The sequence below is a fragment of the Triticum aestivum genome, chromosome 2D, assembly GCF_018294505.1.
Source record: "Triticum aestivum cultivar Chinese Spring chromosome 2D, IWGSC CS RefSeq v2.1, whole genome shotgun sequence".
Lineage (NCBI taxonomy): Eukaryota > Viridiplantae > Streptophyta > Magnoliopsida > Poales > Poaceae > Triticum > Triticum aestivum.
This window is the reverse complement of record NC_057799.1, coordinates 368,145,488-368,167,788: the sequence shown is the minus strand read 5'-3', so window position 1 is coordinate 368,167,788 and position 22,301 is coordinate 368,145,488.

The window sequence follows — 22,301 nt, the reverse complement described above, 5'->3', positions numbered from 1 at the left end:
GGTCGAGAAGGGAACTTATGCTCCCATCCCGTGCACCCTTCATACACCCTGCCTAACACTGAGTTGTGCTTCATATGGTTCATGTTTCGTGGAGTACTGTAGCACCGTACTCTCCGTGCGCTGTAGGCCTAGTTCTGTTAACATTGATGTCACCATTCATTCTCGACCGGACAGTCGAAAAAGCGGTACTATGTTACATTACTGTTCATATAGTTGACATGCGCACAACATCATTTGTTATCGTCATATCTTACTACACTAGCAACAAGATTATCTAGTACTGATGTATGAACCACTGCACATACCTAGTAGTAGGAGCACTGTGTATGTTCGAGTGGCTGCCATGTTTTGCACTCCTCCGTCGTAAGAGTCGAAACGCTTGCTGTAATCATTTTTTCTTTAGAAAAACAGAGGGCACGCTCTACCGTGCGGATCCTCCTCGACAGTCGTCGGGAACCTTGCTACTCACTTTCTCCGACGTGTGGGACAACCAGCATCGGGCTCTACCAGCCATGCACTAAATTACTCTGTAGTAGAGTGCCGAACTGCACGGTAGACTACCCCGATCGAAGCGCCGCAGTAATGCCCATTGAGCCGTCAAATCACAACACCCCCTCCTTTCCAGCAGTAAGTTGGACGGACGAAGCAACCATCATTTCACTCTTCTCTCTCAGCTTCCTATCTTGAAGAAAACCCCCACTCGCTTCTCCCTCATATTGTTCCTCATTTCTTCAAGAAAACCCCGACCTGCTTCTGCCATTGTTCTTCTCTCCCAAAGAAGGAAAGGTGAGCGCATCAATGGTGTTGATTCTGGCCAAGGCCCGGTCTTGCAACCCCGAGACTGATCCTATAACTCCCTCTCTATTCTTATTTTGGGTTTGTGATTATGGTTTCTTTTCTTTTATTTCTATTTGATAGTTTCTTGATGGGTGCTCGAGCACCGGCCGAAGTGCTGTCTATGGCTCTGGCTAAAACCGTCGAGGCTCATGGTACGAAGAAGCGCAAGCACCCCGCCGAGACTACCGCAAACAAGCTCAAATCCATCGCCCTGTCCAAGCCCCCCTCTCTGGGATCCCTCATTAAGAAAGTCCAGGTAATATCTCTTCTCGACGATCTTTTTCTCGATCTTGATCGTGTTTTTTCATCTAAAACACAGTACTAGTACTAGTAGTACAATTTTCTGGGTGATCTTGCATGTGATTTTTGTTTGCCAAATGACGGTTCTAAATTCCTCTTTTGACGAAAACATGCGAGAGGTTGACACTGATTTCTTATAGATTACTTTCAACTACTTTATGAACATCAATGCTACCTTTGAAGATGGTATATTTGCCTCAGTAACTTGTGTTATGGATATTGCAAGTAATCCCTCTGCTCTCATGCCTTTAAAGACATGTTCTAGTGTCTTTGTTCACTCATTTTTGTGCGTATATGTAGTCATATATGGAGTAAAATATCAAAAATCATCTTATATTTCTGAACGGAGGTAGTAATAAAATATCTGGTTTCTGTTTGAATTAGAACCAGGTCCGCGGTGGAGATGAAGTTCTCAAAGTCATGCCGTGTGAACTGGAAGACCTAAGAATGAGTTCTGCTGCTAAACTATCCAACTGCTGTGTCCTTGTCGCCATGTGTCCTGAACTAGTGTTTTCCTGTAGCATTTTTGTCAGGCGTGTTCTCGAGGCTGTACTTGACCACAACAATTTCCTGGATGTGCCTTCGATTACGAAGGGTGTGGTTCTTGTAAAGCTTCCCGAAAAATCTGATGCGAGCTGTCTTCATCATCATGTTTATGAGTGGAAAGACCACTCTATTAGGTTCTCCAAGGTTGACGTGATTGTGATGGTGCAGGTAGACATTTCTCAAGAAGTCCATGGCCTAGTCAGTTATGCGGGGTTCATCCCGTAGGTCGGTGGCAAGAATAGTCTGCAGAGTTTAATTAGTATTTGCGAACCCTGTATTGTTTAGTGTTGGGTAACGTAGCAATAATTCAAAATTTTCCTACGTGTCACCAAGATCAATCTAGGAGATGCTAGCAACGAGAGAGAGGGAGTGCATCTTCATACCCTTGAAGATCGCTAAGCGGAAGCGTTACAAGAACGCGGTTGATGAAGTCGTACTCGCAGCGATTCAAATCGCGGAAGATCCGATCTAGCGTCGAACGGACGGCGCCTCCGCGTTCAACACACGTACAGCCCGCGGATGTCTCCTACTTCTTGATCCAGCAAGCGGAGAGGAGAAGTTGAGGGAGAACTCCAGCAGCACGACGGCGTGGTGGCAATGGAGCTCGTGGTTCTCCGGCAGAGCTTCGCTAAGCACTACGGAGGAGGAGGAGGAGGTGTATGAGGAGGGAGGGCTGCGCCAGGGAAGAGGTGCGGCTGCCCTCCCACCCCTCCACTATATATAGGGGCAAGGGGAGAGGGGGAGGCGCCCTAGGGTTTCCCCTAGGGGGCGGCGGCCAAGCATATTGGATCTCCCTAGGGAAAATCCTAGGAAGACTTGCCCCCCAAGCCAAGCAGGTGGAGGCTTGCCACCCAAGCCAGGTGGAGGCGCCCCACCTCCCCAAGTAACGTGGGAAAGGGTGTGGGGAGCGCACCACCCCTTAGTGGGCTGGTTTGCCCCTTCCCCTTTGGCCCATGAGGCCCTCCAACACTTGCCGGGGCTCCCGAAACACCTTTCGGTCATGCTGGCCATAGCCTGGTACCCCCGGAACACTTCCGGACTCCAATATCCTTCATCCAATATATCGATCTTCACCGCCGGACCATTCCGGAACTCCTCGTGATGTCCGGGATCTCATCCGGGACTCCGAACAACCTTCGGTAACCACATACTATTTCCCATAACAACTCTAGCGTCACCGAACCTTAAGTGTGTAGACCCTACGGGTTCGGGAACCATGCAGACATGACCGAGACACCTCTCCGGCCAATAACCAATAGCGGGATCTGGATACCCATATTGGCTCCCACATGTTCCACGATGATCTCATCGGATGAACCACAATGTCGGGGATTCAATCAATCCCGTATACAATTCCCTTTGTCTATCGGCATGTTACTTGCCCGAGATTCGATCGTCGGTATCCCAATACCTCGTTCAATCTTGTTACCGGCAAGTCTCTTTACTCGTTCCATAACGCATGATCCCGTGGCTAACTCCTTAGTCACATTGAGCTCATTATGATGATGCATTACCGAGTGGGCCCAGAGATACCTCTCCGTCATACGGAGTGACAAATCCCAGTCTCGATTCGTGCCAACCCAACAGACACTTTCGGAGATACCTGTAGTGCACCTTTATAGCCACCCAGTTACGTTGTGACGTTTGGTACACCCAAAGCATTCCTACGGTATCCGGGAGTTGCACAATCTCATGGTCTAAGGAAACGATACTTGACATTAGAAAAGCTCTTAGCAAACGAACTACACGATCTTGTGCCATGCTTAGGATTGGGTCTTGTCCATCACATCATTCTCCTAATGATGTGATCCCGTTATCAATGACATCCAATGTCCGTGGTCAGGAAACCATAACCATCTATTGATCAACGAGCTAGTCAACTAGAGGCTTACTAGGGACATGTTGTGGTCTATGTATTCACACATGTATTACGGTTTCCAGTTAATACAATTATAGCATGAACAATAGACAATTATCATGAACAAGGAAATACAATAATAACCATTTTATTATTGCCTCTAGGGCATATTTCCAACAGTCTCCCACTTGCACTAGAGTCAATAATCTAGTTCACATCACTATGTGATTGTAATGAATCCAACACCCATGGGGTTTGTTCATATCTCGCTTGTGAGAGAGGTTTTTTAGTCAACAGGTCTGAACCTTCCAGATCCGTGTGTGCTTTACAAATCTCTATGTCATCTTGTAGATGCAGCTACCACGCGCTACTTCGAGCTATTCCAAATAACTGCTCTACTATGCGAATCCGGTTTACTACTCAGAGTCATCCGGATTAGTGTCAAAGTTTGCATCGACGTAACCCTTTACGACGAACTCTTTTACCACCTCCATAATCGAGAAAATTCCTTAGTCCACTAGTTACTAAGGATAAGTTCGACCGCTGTCATGTGATCCATTCCTGGATCACTCTTGTACCCCTTGACTGACTCATGGCAAGGCACACTTCAGGTGCGGTACACAGCATAGCATACTGTAGAGTCTACGTCTAAAGCATAGGGGACGACCTTCGTCCTTTCTCTCTCTTCTGCCGTGGTCAGGTCTTGAGTCTTACTCAATACTCACACCTTGTAACACAGCCAAGAACTCCTTCTTTGCTGATCTATTTTGAACTCCTTCAAAATCTTGTCACAGTATGTATTCATTTGAAAGTAATATTAAGCGTTTTTGATCTATCCTTATAGATCTTGATGCTCAATGTTCAAGTAGCTTAATCCAGGTTTTCCATTGAAAAACACTTTTCAAATAACCTTGTATGCTTTCCAGAAATTCTACATCATTTCTGATCAACAATATGTTAACAACATATACTCATCAAAAATTCTATAGTGCTCCCACTCACTTCTTTGGAAATACAAGTTTCTCATAAACCCAAAATCTTTGATCATCTCATCAAAGCGTACATTCCTACTCCGAGATGCTTACTCCAGTCCTTAGAAGGATTGCTGGATCTATGCATACTTGTTAGCTTCTTTCAGGATTGACAAAACCTTCTGGTTGTATCACATACAACCTTTCCTCAAGAAAATCGTCGAGGAAACAATGTTTTTTTTGACATCCTATCTGCAAGATTTCATAAATAATGCAGTAACTGCTAATATAATTCCAACAGACTCTTAGTATCGCTACGAGTGAGAAAATCTCATCATAGTCAACTCCTTGAACTTGTCGGAAAACATCTTAACGACAAGTCGAGCTTTCTTAATGGTGACACTTACCATCATTGTCCGTCTTCCTTTTAAAATCCATCTGCACCCAACAGCCTTACGACCATCAAGTAGTTCTTCCAAAGTCTATACTTTGTTTTATACATGGATCCTCTCTCAGATTTTATGGCCTCGAGCCATTCATCGGAATCCGGGCCCATCATCGCTTCTCCATAGCTCGTAGGTTCATTGTTGTCTAGCAACATGACTTCCAAGACAGGATTACGTACCACTCTGAAGTAGCATGCATCCTTGTCATCCTACGAGGTTTGGTAGTGACATGATCCGAAGTTTCATGATCACTATCATAAGCTTCCACTTCAATTGGTGTAGGTGCCACAGGAACAACTTCCTGTGCCCTGCTACACACTAGTTGAAGTCATGGTTCAATAACCTCATCAGGTCTCCACCATCCTCCCACTCAATTCTTTCGAGAGAAACTTTTCCTCGAGAAAGGACCCGTTTCTAGAAACAATCGCTTTTGCTTCCAGATCTGAAATAGGAGGTATACCCAACTATTTTGGGTATTCTATGAAGATGCATTTATCCGCTTTGGGTTCGAGCTTATCAGCCTGAAACTTTTTCACATAAGCGTCGCAGCCCCAAACTTTTAAGAAACGACAGCTTAGGTTTCTCTAAACCATAGTTCATACGGTGTCGTCTCAACGGAATTGCGTGGTGCCCTATTTAAAGTGAATGCGGTTGTCTCTAATGCCTAACCCATAAACGATAGTGTAATTCGATAAGAGACATCATGGTATGCACCATATCCAATAGGGTGCAGTTATGATGTTTGGACACACCATCACACTATGGTGTTCCAGGCGGTATTAGTCGTGAAACAATTTCCACAATTTCTTAATTGTGTGCCAAACTCGTAACTCAAATATTCATCTCTATGATCATATCAGAGACATTTTATCCTCTTGTCACGACGATCTTCAACTTCACTCTGAAATTACTTGAACCTTTCAATAATTCAGACTTGTGTTTCATCAAGTAAATATACTCAGCATCTACTCAAATCATCTGTGAAGCAAGAACATAACGATATCCACTACATGCCTCAGCACTCATTGGACTGCACACATCAAAATGTATTACTTCCAACAAGTTGCTTTCTTGTTCCATCTTACTGAAAACGAGGCCTTTCTGTCATCTTGCCCATGTGGTATGATTTGCATGTCTCAAGTGATTCAAAATCAAGTGAGTCCAAACGATCCATCTATATGGACTTTCTTCATGCATATATACTAATAGACATGGTTCGCATGTCTCAATCTTTTCAAAAACGAGTGAGTCCAAAGATCCATCAACATGGAGCTTCTTCATGCGTTTTATACCAATATGACTCAAGTGGCAGTGCCACAAGTATGTGGTACTATCATTACTATTTTATATCTTTTGGCATGAACATGTGTATCACTACGGTCGAGATTCAATAAACCATTCATTTTAGGTGCAAGACCATTGAAGGTATTATTCAAATAGACAGAGTAACCATTATTCTCCTTAAGTGAATAACCGTATTGCGATAAACATAATCCAATCATGTCTATGCTCAACGCAAACACCAAATAACAATTATTTAGGTTTAACACCAATCTCGATGGTAGAGGGAGCATGCGATGCTTGATCACATCAACCTTGGAAACACTTCCAACACATATTGTCATCTCACCTTTAGCTAGTCTCCGTTTATTCCGTAGCCTTTTATTTCGAGTTACCAACACTTAGCAACCGAACCGGTATCTAATACCCTGGTGCTACTAGGAGTACTAGTAAAGTACACAATAATATACTTCTGTCGACCTTGCCTGCCTTCTCATCTACCAAGTATCTAGGGTAGTTCTGCTTCAGTGACCGTTCCCCTCATTACAGAAGCACTTAGTCTCGGGTTTGGGTTCAACGTTGGGTTTCTTCGCTGGAGCAGCAACTGATTTGCCGTTTCATGAAGTATCCCTTCTTGCCCTTGCCCTTCTTGAAACTAGTGGTTTACTAACCATCAACAATTGATGCTCCTACTTGATTTCTACTTTTGTGGTGTCAAACATCGCGAGTTGCTCAAGGATCATCATGTCTATCCCTGATATGTTATAGTTCATCACGAAGCTCTAATAGCTTGGTGGTAGTGACTATGGAGAACCATCACTATCTCATCTGGAAGACAACTCCCACTCGATTCAAGCGATTGTAGTACTCAGACAATCCGAGCACATGCTCAACGATTGAGCTTTTCTCCCTTAGTTTGCAGGCTTAAGAAACTTGTCAGAGGTCTCATACCTCTTGACGTGGGCACTAGTCTGAAATCCCAATTTTAGTCTTTGGAACATCTCATATGTTCTGCGACGTTTCAAAAACGTCTTTGGTGCCACAATTTTAAACCGTTAGCATCACACACTGAACTATCACGTAGTCATCAAAACGTGTATGTCAGATGTTTCGCAACATCTACAGACGACGCTCGAGGTTCAGCACACCGAGCGGTGCATTATTACATAAGCCTTCTGTGCAGCAATGAGGACAATCCTCAGTTTACGGACCCAGTCCGCATAATTGCTACTATAAACTTTCAACTAAATTTTCTCTAGGAACATATCTTTAGTAGAACTAAAGCATAAGCTACGACATAATTTGCGAAAACCTTTTGACTATGTTCATGATAATTAAGTTCATCTAATCAAATTATTTAATGAACTCCCACTCAGATAGACATCCCTCTAGTCATCTAAGTGATACATGATCCGAGTCAACTAGGCCGTGTCCGATCATCACGTGAGATGGACTAGTCATCATCGGTGAACATCTCCATGTTGATCGTATCTACTATACGACTCATGTTCGACCTTTCAGTCTCTTGTGTTCCGAGGCCATGTCTGTACATGCTAGGCTCGTCAAGTCAACCTAAGTGTTTCGCATGTGTAAATCTGGCTTACACCTGTTGTATGCGAACGTTAGAATCTATCACACCCGATCATTACATGGTGCTTCGAAACAACGAACCTTCGCAACGGTGCATAGTTAGGGGGAACACCTCTCTTGAAATTTTAGTGAGGGATCATCTTATTTATGCTACCGTCGTTCTAAGCAAATAAGATGTAAACATGACAAACATCACATGCAAATCATAAAGTGACATGATATGGCCAATATCATCTTGCGCCTTTTGATCTCCATCTTCGAGGCACGACATGATCACCTTCGTCACCGGCATGACACCATGATCTCCATCATCGTGTCTTCATGAAGTTGTCTCGCCAACTATTACTTCTACTACTATGGCTAACGGTTAGCAATAAAGTAAAGTAATTACATGGCGTTTTTCATTGACACGCAGGTCATACAATAAATTAAGACAACTCCTATGGCTCCTGCCGGTTGTCATACTCATCGACATGCAAGTCGTGATTCCTATTACAAGAACATGATCAATCTCATACATCACATCCTTTTGGCCATATCACATCACATAGCATACCCTGCAAAAACAAGTTAGACGTCCTCTAATTGTTGTTGCATGTTTTACGTGGCTGAGATGGGTTTCTAGCAAGAACGTTTCTTACCTACGCAAAAGCCACAACGGTGATATGCCAATTTCTATTTACCCTTCATAAGGACCATTTTCATTGAATCCGATCCAACTAAAGTGGGAGAGACAAACACCCGCTAGCCACCTTATGCATCAAGTGCATGTCAGTCGGTGGAACCTGTCTCACGTAAGAGTACGTGTAAGGTCGGTCCGGGCCGCTTCATCCCACAATGCCGCCAAATCAAGATAAGACTAGTAACGGTAAGCAAATTGAACAAATCATCGCCCACAACTACTTTGTGTTCTACTCGTGCATAGAATCTACGCATAGACCTAGCTCATGATGCCACTGTTGGGTAACGTAGCAATAATTCAAAATTTTCCTACGTGTCACCAAGATCAATCTAGGAGATGCTAGCAACGAGAGAGAGGGAGTGCATCTTCATACCCTTGAAGATCGCTAAGCGGAAGCGTTACAAGAACGCGGTTGATGAAGTCGTACTCGCAGCGATTCAAATCGCGGAAGATCCGATCTAGCGCCGAACGGACGGCGCCTCCGCGTTCAACACACGTACAGCCCGGGGACGTCTCCTCCTTCTTGATCCAGCAAGGGTAGAGGAGAAGTTGAGGGAGAACTCCAGCAGCACGACGGCGTGGTGGCAATGGAGCTCGTGGTTCTCCGGCAGAGCTTCGCTAAGCACTACGGAGGAGGAGGAGGAGGTGTATGAGGAGGGAGGGCTGCGCCAGGGAAGAGGTGCGGCTGCCCTCCCACCCCTCCACTATATATAGGGGCAAGGGGAGAGGGGGAGGCGCCCTAGGGTTTCAACTAGGGGGCGGCGGCCATGCAGATTGGATCTCCCTAGGGAAAATCCTAGGAAGACTTGCCCCCCAAGCCAAGCAAGTGGAGGCTTGCCTCCCAAGCCAGGTGGAGGAGCCCCACCTCCCCAAGTAACGTGGGAAAGGGTGTGGGGGGCGCACCACCCCTTAGTGGGCTGGTTTGCCCCTTCCCCTTTGGCCCATGAGGCCCTCCAACACTTGCCGGGGCTCCCGAAACACCTTTCGGTCATGCTGGCCATAGCCTGGTACCCCCGGAACACTTCCGGACTCCAATATCCTTCATCCAATATATCGATCTTCACCGCCGGACCATTCCGGAACTCCTCGTGATGTCCGGGATCTCATCCGGGACTCCGAACAACCTTCGGTAACCACATACTATTTCCCATAACAACTCTAGCGTCACCGAACCTTAAGTGTGTAGACCCTACGGGTTCGGGAACCATGCAGACATGACCGAGACACCTCTCCGGCCAATAACCAATAGCGGGATCTGGATACCCATATTGGCTCCCACATGTTCCACGATGATCTCATCGGATGAACCACGATGTCGGGGATTCAATCAATCCCGTATACAATTCCCTTTGTCTATCGGCATGTTACTTGCCCGAGATTCGATCGTCGGTATCCCAATACCTCGTTCAATCTTGTTACCGGCAAGTCTCTTTACTCGTTCCGTAACGCATGATCCCATGGCTAACTCCTTAGTCACATTGAGCTCATTATGATGATGCATTACCGAGTGGGCCCAGAGATACCTCTCCGTCATACGGAGTGACAAATCCCAGTCTCGATTCGTGCCAATCCAACAGACACTTTCGGAGATACCTGTAGTGCACCTTTATAGCCACCCAGTTACGTTGTGACATTTGGTACACCCAAAGCATTCCTACGGTATCCGGGAGTTGCACAATCTCATGGTCTAAGGAAACGATACTTGACATTAGAAAAGCTCTTAGCAAACAAACTACACGATCTTGTGCTATGCTTAGGATTGGGTCTTGTCCATCACATCATTCTCCTAATGATGTGATCCCGTTATCAATGACATCCAATGTCCATGGTCAGGAAACCATAACCATCTATTGATCAACGAGCTAGTCAACTAGAGGCTTACTAGGGACATGTTGTGGTCTATGTATTCACACATGTATTACGGTTTCCAGTTAATACAATTATAGCATGAACAATAGACAATTATCATGAACAAGGAAATACAATAATAACCATTTTATTATTGCCTCTAGGGCATATTTCCAACAGTCTCCCACTTGCACTAGAGTCAATAATCTAGTTCACATCACTATGTGATTGTAATGAATCCAACACCCATGGGGTTTGTTCATATCTCGCTTGTGAGAGAGGTTTTTTAGTCAACAGGTCTGAACCTTCCAGATCCGTGTGTGCTTTACAAATCTCTATGTCATCTTGTAGATGCAGCTACCACGCGCTACTTGGAGCTATTCCAAATAACTGCTCTACTATACGAATCCGTTTTACTACTCAGAGTCATCCGGATTAGTGTCAAAGTTTGCATCGACGTAACCCTTTACGACGAACTCTTTTACCACCTCCATAATCGAGAAAATTCCTTAGTCCACTAGTTACTAAGGATAAGTTCGACCGCTGTCATGTGATCCATTCCTGGATCACTCTTGTAACCCTTGACTGACTCATGGCAAGGCACACTTCAGGTGCGGTACACAGCATAGCATACTGTAGAGCCTACGTCTAAAGCATAGGGGACGACATTCGTCCTTTCTCTCTCTTCTGCCGTGGTCAGGTCTTGAGTCTTACTCAATACTCACACCTTGTAACACAGCCAAGAACTCCTTCTTTGCTGATGTATTTTGAACTCCTTCAAAATCTTGTCACGGTATGTATTCATTTGAAAGTACTATTAAGCGTTTTTGATCTATCCTTATAGATCTTGATGCTCAATGTTCAAGTAGCTTAATCCAGGTTTTCCATTGAAAAACACTTTTCAAATAACCTTGTATGCTTTCCAGAAATTCTACATCATTTCTGATCAACAATACGTTAACAACATATACTCATCAAAAAGCCGGCTCAATTGAGTACGGGTACCGGGTCCCCTTCGGTGGAATTCACGTCTTCATTGGCAAGATCGGCGAACCAAGCCTTGAGCCGGACATCTGCACCGACATCATCGAGACAGCTCAGCATGCAAAACCCGCCCGAGTTCAGCCCGCAATGAAGCGTGCCTTCGTGGGATTCATCAACGATGCGGAATCTGAATCGGTATCTAACGGTGAGACGGTTGTCTATTCAGATGGCGAGTCATCCACTGGAGAGACCAAGTCACTGTACCAACTGCAAGATGGCTGGCTTGGGGGCTGTTCCGATGGCGACAGTATTCTGGACCCCCGCGAACCGCCAAACCGGGTTGCAATCTTCATGGCCGATACACAGCCAGTACAACACTCTTCGACTGTGGCGGTATTGATTTCCGGGTCAGCAGCAGCGACGGCAACCGGGGCAGGAGGCCCTGTGCGCCCGCCGGCTCAGGTCTTAGCTGATTTGCTAGATAAACTGACAGCATTGTTAACAACGGTGGTTAACCCGGCGGAACAGGATCAGCATAATGCAGCGGTTGCAAAATTGTGTGATGAGATAGCACATGCCAAGGAGGAACTAAACGCAGAAAATGCTAGGATGGCCGAGGAGCGGGCCGCTTTGGATGCTCAGGCGCAGCGGATTCATTCGGAGTCTTACCGGCTCATGCTAGATCAAAACGCTTCAAACGTTGTCATGAGAAGGAGGCATCAGAGTCATCTACCCCAGGTTTACGAGGTAAGAAACCTCTTTAACACGCCAGGGGCGGAACCAGTAACCCGACAGTGGTAAACCGGGTCGAAACACCTGGGACGGGTACGCCGGTTCAGCCACGTACGACGGACCCGCCTCATCAGAGCAATAACCCACCGCAGCATGTGCCGACGCCACCGGGTCATTACTCTAACCCTTTGGATAACATGATCGCTGCAGCATCACGATTGGGGGCTCTCCCGGTTGAAGGCGAATCTCCTACGACGGTTGAAACACGGAGGGCTAGAGATCTCCTTCAGACTGCTTTGGTTCAGCAGCAGGCTTATTCTTACAGTCGTGACAGGATTCATTCCACCCCTCGCCCAAGCCGGAGTTACAGCAGGCATATGGGTGAACCGGCTGTGTCAAGCAGTGCGCGGAACCGTAACCTGCCGCGTGGGCATAACCCGGTGGGCGGTGGTGCCAATGCTCAGAATGTGGTGGATCAAGGTAGAGCCGGTCGAGAGGCCAAACTAGAGGCGCAGTATGCGGCCCGTCAACCTTCTCCGGTTCGTTTGACAACTTCGGTGAAGCCAGGTGTAACCTTCAGGAATTTGGGGGTGCCGTGTTTAGTGCCGGCTCTGCGTAATGAGCGCCTGCCCAAGGATTTCAAGGGTCCCCGTAAGGTGCCTTAACTATACGGCCGATTTACCTCCCGAAGCATGGATCGAGAGTTATGAGATGGCCATGGAGTTCCTAGATGTTAGTGATGCGGCATGTGCTAAATATTTCCCCCTGATGTTGGATGGGACGGCCCGTACTTGGTTAAAGGGGCTCCCTGCCAACTCCATTGAGTCATGGGCCGAGTTAAAATCCCGGTTTATCCAGAATTTCAAGGATACATGCAAGCAACCCATGTCAATTGTGGATTTAGCCGCCTGTGTTCAAGAAGAAGGCGAATCGACGACTCATTGGGTGCGCCGGGTCTCAACAATCCTGCACTCGTTGGATCTTATCAATGCCGATTCAGCGGTCTTAATGTTGGAAAGCAACTGTCGTTTCACGCCCCTTAAGCAGAAATTGGGACGGCTCAAACGCCACTGCAATGACATGGGGACACTCATGGCGGCCCTGGTTAAGTATGCTGACTCTGATGGTACCAAGGACCCCGAGTCTGATGAGGAGAAGCCGGGAAAGGGAAAGAAGAGCAGCAACACCAAGGGGCAGCAACATAACTCGGCAAACCAAGGAGGCAACGGTAAGCGCAAGGCTGATAATGGTTTTGACTTTGTGGCTAACACTAATGCACAGAATAATAGTCAGCGCCGTAAGGGTAAACCGCCCCCGCATACTGGAGGGTCAGGCATCAATCTTGAGCAGCTGTTAAATCTGCCCTGCCCAAGACACGGGACACGAGAGAGGCCGTCTGGGCACCTCTGGAAAGAGTGCTTCATTATGAAGGAATTCAAGAATTCAAATTTTTACCAAGACGGTCATGGACCAGGTGGCAGTTCAGGATCCAGTTTCCATGGGCCGGGTTATGGTGGAGGCGGCTCTAACTCCGGGTTCCAAGGAAATCAAGGCAGTCATGGCAACCAAGGTGGTTACAACCAACATCATAATCAGGGGAGTCAACAGCAGCAACAGTCGGGTTATCAGAGCAACCCGAAATAGTTGAATAGTGGACAGTATCATGTCTTTACCACTAGCTTATGCAAGTGTGACCAGAAGCTTCATAAGAGGGTAGTGAACTCCATTGAACCGGCGGTTCCCTGTTATTTACGCTGGTCTGAGCAGCCCATCGTATGGAGTCGGGAAGATCACCCGCCCCGGGTTGACAATCCAGGTCACTTGGCGTTGGTGGTGGCACATCAGGTTGGGGGGTATAAGTTCACCAAGGTACTCATGGACGGAGGGAGCAGCATAAACATTCCATATTATGAGACTTTCCGTCGCATGGGGTTGACAAATAAAAATCTTAAACTGTCGAACACTGTTTTCCATGGCGTGGTGCTTGGTAAGTCGGCATACCCAGTTGGTAAGATAGCTCTGGAAGTTGCTTTTGGAGATGATCATGATTCTAGGTCAGAGACTTTGACCTTTGAAGTGGTGAAAATCAAGAGCCCTTATCATGCTCTGTTCAGCCGGCCGACTTATGCTAAGTTCATGGCCAGGCCCTGTTATGTTTAACTGCAGCTCAAGATGCCGGGTCATAAGGGGACCATGACAGTACATGGGAGTCGGAAGATAGCTTTGGAGTGTGAAGAGGACGATGTAGCTTATGCTGAGTCGGTTTGTGCAACAGAGGAGTTAAAGTTTTATAAGGACAATGTTGATCCGGCGGATATGACTTCTTTGAAAAAGCCAACTATAGAGCATGATCCGGACTTGAATTTTAAATCGGCTGATGAAACTAAGCTAGTTGATTTTGTTCCTGGTGATTCGTCCAAGCAGTTCAGCATCATTTCTAATTTCGATCCGAAATAGGAAAGCGCGCTCATCGAGTTCATCCGTGAGAATCGGGACATCTTTGCGTGGAAACCTTCTGACATGCCAGGTGTACCGAGGGAACTCGCTGAGCACACTCTCAATATTGATCCCAAGTTTAAACCGGTCAAGCAGTTTCTTCGTCGCTTCAATGAAGAAAGGCGCAAGGCAATTGGTGAAGAGGTAGCCCGGCTCTTGGCGGCTGGGTTTATCGTTGAAGTGTTTCATCCTGAGTGGTTGGCTAACCCGGTGCTGGTACTTAAGAAGAATGGCCCTTGTCGCATGTGTGTGGACTACACGGATTTAAACAAGGCTTGTCCAGCAGATCCTTTTGCTCTCCCTCGTATTGATCAGATTATAGATGCTACGGCGGGTTGTGAGCGATTGAGTTTTTTGGATGCTTATTCTGGTTATCATTAGATCAAGATGGCAGTTAAGGACCAGGAGAAGACATCTTTTATAAGTCCCTTTGGAGCCTTCTGCTATGTGTCTATGCCTTTTGGGCTCAAGAGTGCCCAGGCGACTTATCAGCGATGTGTGCAGAATTGTCTTCATAATCAGATTGGGCGCAATGTTCATGCTTATGTGGATGATATTGTGGTGAAGTCCAGGAAGAAGGAGACGTTGGTAGACAATTTGAAAGAAACCTTTGATAATCTCCGGGTTTATAAGATGATGCTTAACCCGACCAAGTGTGTCTTTGGTGCACCGGCAGGCAAGCTCTTGGGCTTTTTGGTGTCTAACAGGGGCATTGAAGCTAACCCAGAGAAGATCAAGGCCATTACTTCTCTGGCTAAACCGGCGTGTATCAATGATGTTCAACGTCTGGCGGGTCGTATTGCGGCGCTAAGCCGGTTCATAAGCAGGTTGGGAGAGAAAGCTATCCCTCTGTACCAGATGATGAAAAAGACAGATAATTTTGTCTGGAGTGATGTTGCTAATGCAGCGTTTGAGGACTTGAAGAAGCTGTTAGCCGAGCCACCTATTCTTGCTGCCCCTGTTGATAAGGAGCCATTGCTATTATATGTGGCTGCTAATGCCCTGGCTGTCAGCGTGGCTATTGTGGTGGAGTGAAAGGAGGCAGGCAAGGAATATCCGGTTTAACGGCCGGTTTATTATTATCAGTGAGGTGCTTATTGAGTCCAAGCAGAGATACCCACATTGGCAGAAGCTAGTGTATGCAGTTTCCATGGCAAGCCGGAAGCTTAAGCAATATTTCCAAGGTCATCCCATCACTGTGGTCAGTTCTGCTCCTTTGGGAGATATAATACAAAACAGGGAAGCAACTGGCCGGGTTGCTAAGTGGGCCATTGAGCTTGGACCTCACGGGTTAAAGTATATGCATCATACGGCTATCAAGTCCCAAGCACATGTGGATTTCATCAATGACTGGACAGAGTTGCAGGCACCGGAGGAAAAGCCGGATAACACATATTGGACTATTCACTTTGATGGGTCCAGGCAATTGGAGGGCTCGGGGGCTGGAGTTGTGCTTACTTCCCCTCGAGGTGATAAATTTTGTTATGTTCTTCGTTTAATGTTCCCTTGCACTAACAATGTAGCTGAATATGAGGCCTTACTCCACGGTCTTCGGATCGCTAAGGAGATGAATTTAAGCCGGGTACGGTGCTTTGGCGACTCAGATTTGGTGGCTCAACAAGTCTCTGGCTGATCGGTGAGAGGTGGACGTTATTGCTCGTCATTTTAAGGGTTACCAAGTTGAGCAGGCTGATCGGCAAAAGAATGAAGCGGCTGATGCCTTAAGCCGGTTGGGTTCTCAACGTAAACCGGTGCCGCCTAATGTCTTTCTTGACGTCTTGCATAACCCGTCAGTCAAGTTGCCTACAGAGGAGGATTTGGCTATTCCTGATCCGGAAGCTCAGTTGGTGGCGGCTCTTTATGTGATCCCTGATTGGACGGTTCCATATTTGGCTTATATGACCTAGGGCGAGTTACCTGAGGATGAAACTTTGGCCAGGCAAATAACCCGGCGGTCCAAGTGAATGACTATTGTCAACGGCGAGTTACATCATTGTAGTGTCACAAGGGCGTTTCAGCGTTGCGTTTCTCCTGAAGAAGGCTATGAGATTCTGTGTGAGATCCACGAAGGAGATTGTGGTCATCATGCCGGTTCAAAATCTCCAGTAGCCAAGGCTTTTCGTCACGGTTTCTATTGGCTGACGGCTCATGCTGATGCTGAAGACTTGGTCAAAAAGTGTGACGGTTGTCAGAAATTTTCACGTCGAGCTCATGTTCCGGCTCAGGAGCTGAGGATGATCCCAATCACTTGGCCATTTGCAACTTGGGGGCTTGATATGGTTGGGCCTTTTAAGAGGTCCAAGGATAAGAAGACCCACCTTTTGGTGGCGGTTGATAAGTTCACTAAGTGGGTAGAGGCAGAGCCGGTCAGTAAGTGTGATGCAGCCACAGCGGTTCAATTCATGAAGAAGGTGATTTTCCATTTTGGCTTTCCACACAACATTATAACAGATAATGGCACTAATCTCTCCAAGGGTGCTATGAAAGAATTTTGTCAACGTGAGCACATCCAGCTTGATGTATCGTCAGTGGCTCACCCCCAATCTAATAGTCAAGCTGAGAGACCTAATCAAGAAATCTTGAGAGGTATCAAGCCCCGGCTTATGGTTCCCCTGTAGAGGACGCCGGGTTGTTGGGTAGAGGAGTTGCCTTCCGTGTTATGGAGCATCAACACCACCCCCAACAGATCTATGGGTTATACACCTTTTTTCATGGTCTACGGAGCGGAGGCGGTTCTTCCTAGTGACATCCGTCACGACTCACCTCGTGTGGCGGCCTATGTTGAAGCTGACAATGAAAAGGCACGTCAGGACACACTTGACCTGTTAGATTAGGAGCGTGATATCGCATCAGCTCATTCGGCGATTTACCAGCAAGATCTGTGCCGTTACCACAGCCGCCGGGTTAGAACAAGAACTTTCCAAGAAGGAGATCTGGTGCTCCGGCTCATCCAGGATCAAACTGATATGCACAAGTTATCCCCACCTTGGGAAGGACCCTTTGTGGTCAGCAAGAATCTGAACAACAGGTCATACTACCTTATCGATGTTCGAGAGCACAAAGACTCACGTAAATCGGAGGAGGAGACCCACCGGCCATGGAATATTGCTCATCTTCGGCCTTATTACACTTGAGCCACAGGCTCTTATGTACATATTTTTGACAATGTATATATTATGATCAATATAATAAACCGGCATCCTTGCTAAAGCAGGGCCTCTGTCATTTTTTCTTAATGAGTTTTTGGTCATTTGGGGGCTTCTGCTTTAAAGAGCAAAGTTACGATAACCCTTTGATCCGGCTTATGGGCCACACAAAAAAACTTGGGGGCTTGGGACCCAGGTTCAAGGGACCAAAGAGAGTCTGTTGCAAAAGCACCACTCAAACATAGGTACCAATTGAGCCTAGCTCAGAAAAATTGCTTGGGGCTCTTTTTGTTCTCAAGAACAAGAGTTGATGTAACCCTTGTGATAGGCTTAAAAGCCAGGCTTGGAAGCCAGGTGTATTCACCTAAAACCCCGGGTTATCCTGCCTTTTTAAGTAAGCCACTCCGCCCAGGTATTCCTGGTATGACCCACCGAACGTTTGACAAGTCAATCTTATGTAGACCCTGAACTTGTCAAAGTTAAAATGACGATTGGTTAATTTGAGGTCCATCTTATAAGGTTTGTAAAACGGTTTAACTCAGTGGCCTGGCAGCCCATGAAAAGCCTCGGATTTCGGCCTGGCAGCCCATGAAAAGCCTCGTTTTTCGTTTGTTTTTATTCGACAATTTTTTTAGGTTTATTGAATAAAGGTTATAAGGTTTTATTGTCACAGTTCGCCAGTGTTTATTAACTCGGCTCGGCTTTCGACTATAAGTTGTCAGCACATGATAAAGTAAAATCCAGTGTTTATTAACCCGGCCTGGTTTTTGACTATAAGTCGCCAGTATAAGGTAACATAATATCCGGTGTTTATTAACCCGGCCTGGTTTATTTCATAAACCGGCACTATAATTACCAGTGTTCAAATTTTGGGTTATCACCCTTATACGGACTTGGTGAACCAACAGTGTGAGTACATATCACAGGTATGCTATATGCTCAATTATATATGGTTATTCTTAAGTCCAGCTTTGGTTATAAACTATGTTATTGGGCATGATAACCCGTCCAGCGGTAAACCGCCAGGACACTTTTTACTGTTGAATGCAGAGACAGATTCAAATTGCTCATATCATAACCATATGTGGCATATATTAAAGCATGGCGGAATAACAGTGTCATGCAAAACAAATATGCACGAGGGCATAGCATATCAAGAGTTTAAGCTGGCCTATTACAAGGCGTTCGGTGCCCAAAAGAATAATTGTTTTCAACAAGTCTTGCAGAATGCAGAAGCTAAACCGGCCCCCGGTTTATGAATCTTCGCCGGGCTGAATTGAAGGTTGCGGATCATCTTGTGTCGGTTCATCCTCCTCCTCTCTACCCAGTGGCTGGAAGTCAATGGTTGCCCAATCGATCCCAGTTAAGGCTTTGAATACAGCTTCATCACTTATACGTGTGGAGGGGTCAACATCAGGGGCATAGGTATGCTTACGGATTGGAGGAATAAGAGTTGGAGCATCATAGGTTGGCGCATTAACTCTCTTGTTGTCGGCATCATAAACCGACTGATAATGTGAAAGATCGGTTTCTTCAGCCAATTTGCTAGCCAATGGGCGCATTTCTTTCGTCAAGGCTCTGAGGTCATCATTATCAAAATCTGACCCGTCCTCCTTTATGCTCGGATAGCCGTTTCCCACGTCAGCCGGATCAAGATCAGGTATCCATGCTTTGGCTCGAGTTAGTGCGGTCAGAGCACCTGCCCTTGCAACTGATCTCTTTAGCTCTTCAAACGGGCAGGCATCATTGACAGCCTCTCTAATGTTTCCTTGATCAAAGATGGGGGTGGCTTGTTATGAGAAGCTGTGCAGATGATCCGTTGTGCGCCGGCATATAATTGCTCTATAAGTGTATAGCCAGCCTTCAGTTTCATCCGCATATCCGAGCCAAGATGGGCAATGCGAGATCTTGCATCATCACAAATATCGGTAAACCGGCAGTTTCATATATATTACATGTTTAAAGCTTATGATGAGGCTCTTTACCAAAAACAGCAGAAGTCATGGCATTTAAGCTCCTCTGTTACCGGATTAAGGGCTGCTTCAGCGTCCTCAGCCCTCTTCAGCAGAGTTGCCTTCTCTGTGTCCCAGCCTGCCCGCTCACTCTGGAAGCTCTCCTTCAGTTTTGCCATGGCTGTTAAAGCACTGGTTAGCTCCTCCTTGGCCTTGGAAGTTTCTGCTTGTTGAGATTTGACATTTTCTTGAAGGTCGGCGATTTGGGATTCCTTTTTGCTAAGCTCAGCCTGCAAGGGACATGCAATTTATGAGCTGACAGTACATATTTGAAGTCCCAAGCACATAACAAGTTATACACTTGGCACTTGGGGGCTAATGCTTGTTGCTTCTTATCAAAAAATTTACAAGTCCCAAGCTCAATACAAGCATTGTTCTTGGAACTTGGGGGCTAATGCATATTTGCTCAAGTTATAACCATGGATTTTTCTTCCATCAATTAGCTTGGTGGTCAATCAGTTTACAAAGGTGTTCAAACAAAAAAAATATTGAGCCTTACAGCGTAAAAGTCCCGGTTCATTTTGAAGGTATAAACCGGCCCTTGGGGGCTACACAGGTGAAATTGAAGAATTGTTATTTTAAAGTCCCGGTTCATCTTGAAAAGATAAATCGGCCCTTGGGGGCTACACAGGGAAAAATTGAACAAGTTATTATTCTATAAGTTCTGGTTCATATTGACATGATAAACCGGCCCTTGGGGGTTACTAGCGTTGATCTATATGATTTTTTGGAAATTTACAGGACATTTTATCTCCGATAAATTTGGCGGCTAAGGGAAGGAATATTTATGCAGAGTTAACAACGGTTACCTCATATCGCTCTTTCATCATGTTCACTAAACCGGCTTCATAGTCACGGCTTGTGTACAAACAGTTTAAAAACCCAGAATGGATATCCTGGGCTTAAGGTGGGCATAGCTCTCAAAATCGGGCTTCCAGTTGCCTTTGTCAATAGCGGAGAATTCTTCTTTGGCACTATGTTTTGAAAGAATAGTAGGATTGCCTGGGGCTGTATAACTAATACCAGTGACCATAACATCGTTAGTGTTGTCATCAACAGTTTTAGCTGGGCTTGGCGGGTTATCAGCATGACCCGTCGGATCAATTTCCATCTGTTCAACAAAGGTTTCATGATCCTGCGGTGGCGGATCATCAAGAGTAGCTTCATCATTTGGGTTAGAAGGTTCTGGGGTCTTCTCCGGTTTAGATGGATTGGGGTTAACAACCGGATTATTTACTTTAGCCTTTTCACTGGCTCTGGCTTTAGCCCTGAAAATAATAAGTGTGCATCAGGTCAGTATAAAGGTCAAGAATAAGATATGAAGGGTCAGTTAAATATGCTCACCTAGGAACTGTTTTAAGGGTTGGAATTTGCATCCCTGTTGATTCGCCAAAGGAAGGTGACGAGACAAAGAGGCACGGGGGGGGGGGGAGTGAAAGGGCCCCCCGATCCTATTTATAAGGCGAATGGATAAGTGGCAAGCGCGGGAATCGAGGAGGTCAAAAAACGGATCTGTAGATGTGCAGACGCCTCGATTTTCGGAGATTCATTAAAGAAAAGGGGACACATTAAAAGATTTGGGCTCTGTGTAAAATTAATGGCAAGTGACGTCACGGCGGGTTATCATGATTCTAGAAGATGACGTCATGGCGAGTTATAAGTCACACGAAGGTAATGAAGGAGGGATTTTTTCTAAGTGTTGAAGATTGATGTGAACAAGTTCAAATCAACCTGGGGCCTAATGTTGGGGATATAACTATTGAGTATACACCGCCCAGGAGGGGCCGGGTTATACTCCTAGTAATTTACCCATATCGAAGCCCATGAAGACATGGAAGATGGCGCTTTATGGAGAAGACTTAATGGGAAGGCTCAAGGCCCAGAGGCGGGTTAAGGCCCATAGACATAAACCGCCATAGGCGTATAACTTGTATTGTAAGATAGGAAATAGTAGGTACCGAGCCAGACACATTTATGTGCCGGCCGGGATTCTGTAAACCGACCGGGCGTCGACCTGTGTATATAAAGGGACTACCCGGCGGCGGTTGAAGGACAAGAGACAACAGATCGAGAGCCAGGTTAAGCGTATTCGCTCCCTGGTCATCGAAACCCTAGAAATACCACCTCAAACTGGATTAGGCCTTTACCTTCACCACAAGGGGCCGAACCAGTATAAGCTCCTCGTGTCCTTTGTCTTGTTTAACCCCTTTAAGCTAATCTCGTTGCAATGGCTCCACGACTGAGTCCTCACACTAGGACATCTGCCGTGACAATTCCACGACAGTTACTCTCCAATATCTGTATGCATTGCAGGGTTTACCGCACCCACCAGGATTTCCAGTCCCATGGATGTTCGGTCCATATGATTTGTCACGACCTTTGGACTATCCTGCTTGTGGGAGTAGGCGGAGGCCCTGCATGCCATGCGTAGTTGGACGATCAATCTTTTGTTTAGTACTTCAACATAGTGATTTCCTGGTAAGGATTCACTCGTGTCAAATCAAGTAAATCTTATTTATTTACTGTCTAAATCTTATTGATTTTATTGTCATGTTTTCTTTCTTTTGCTGCA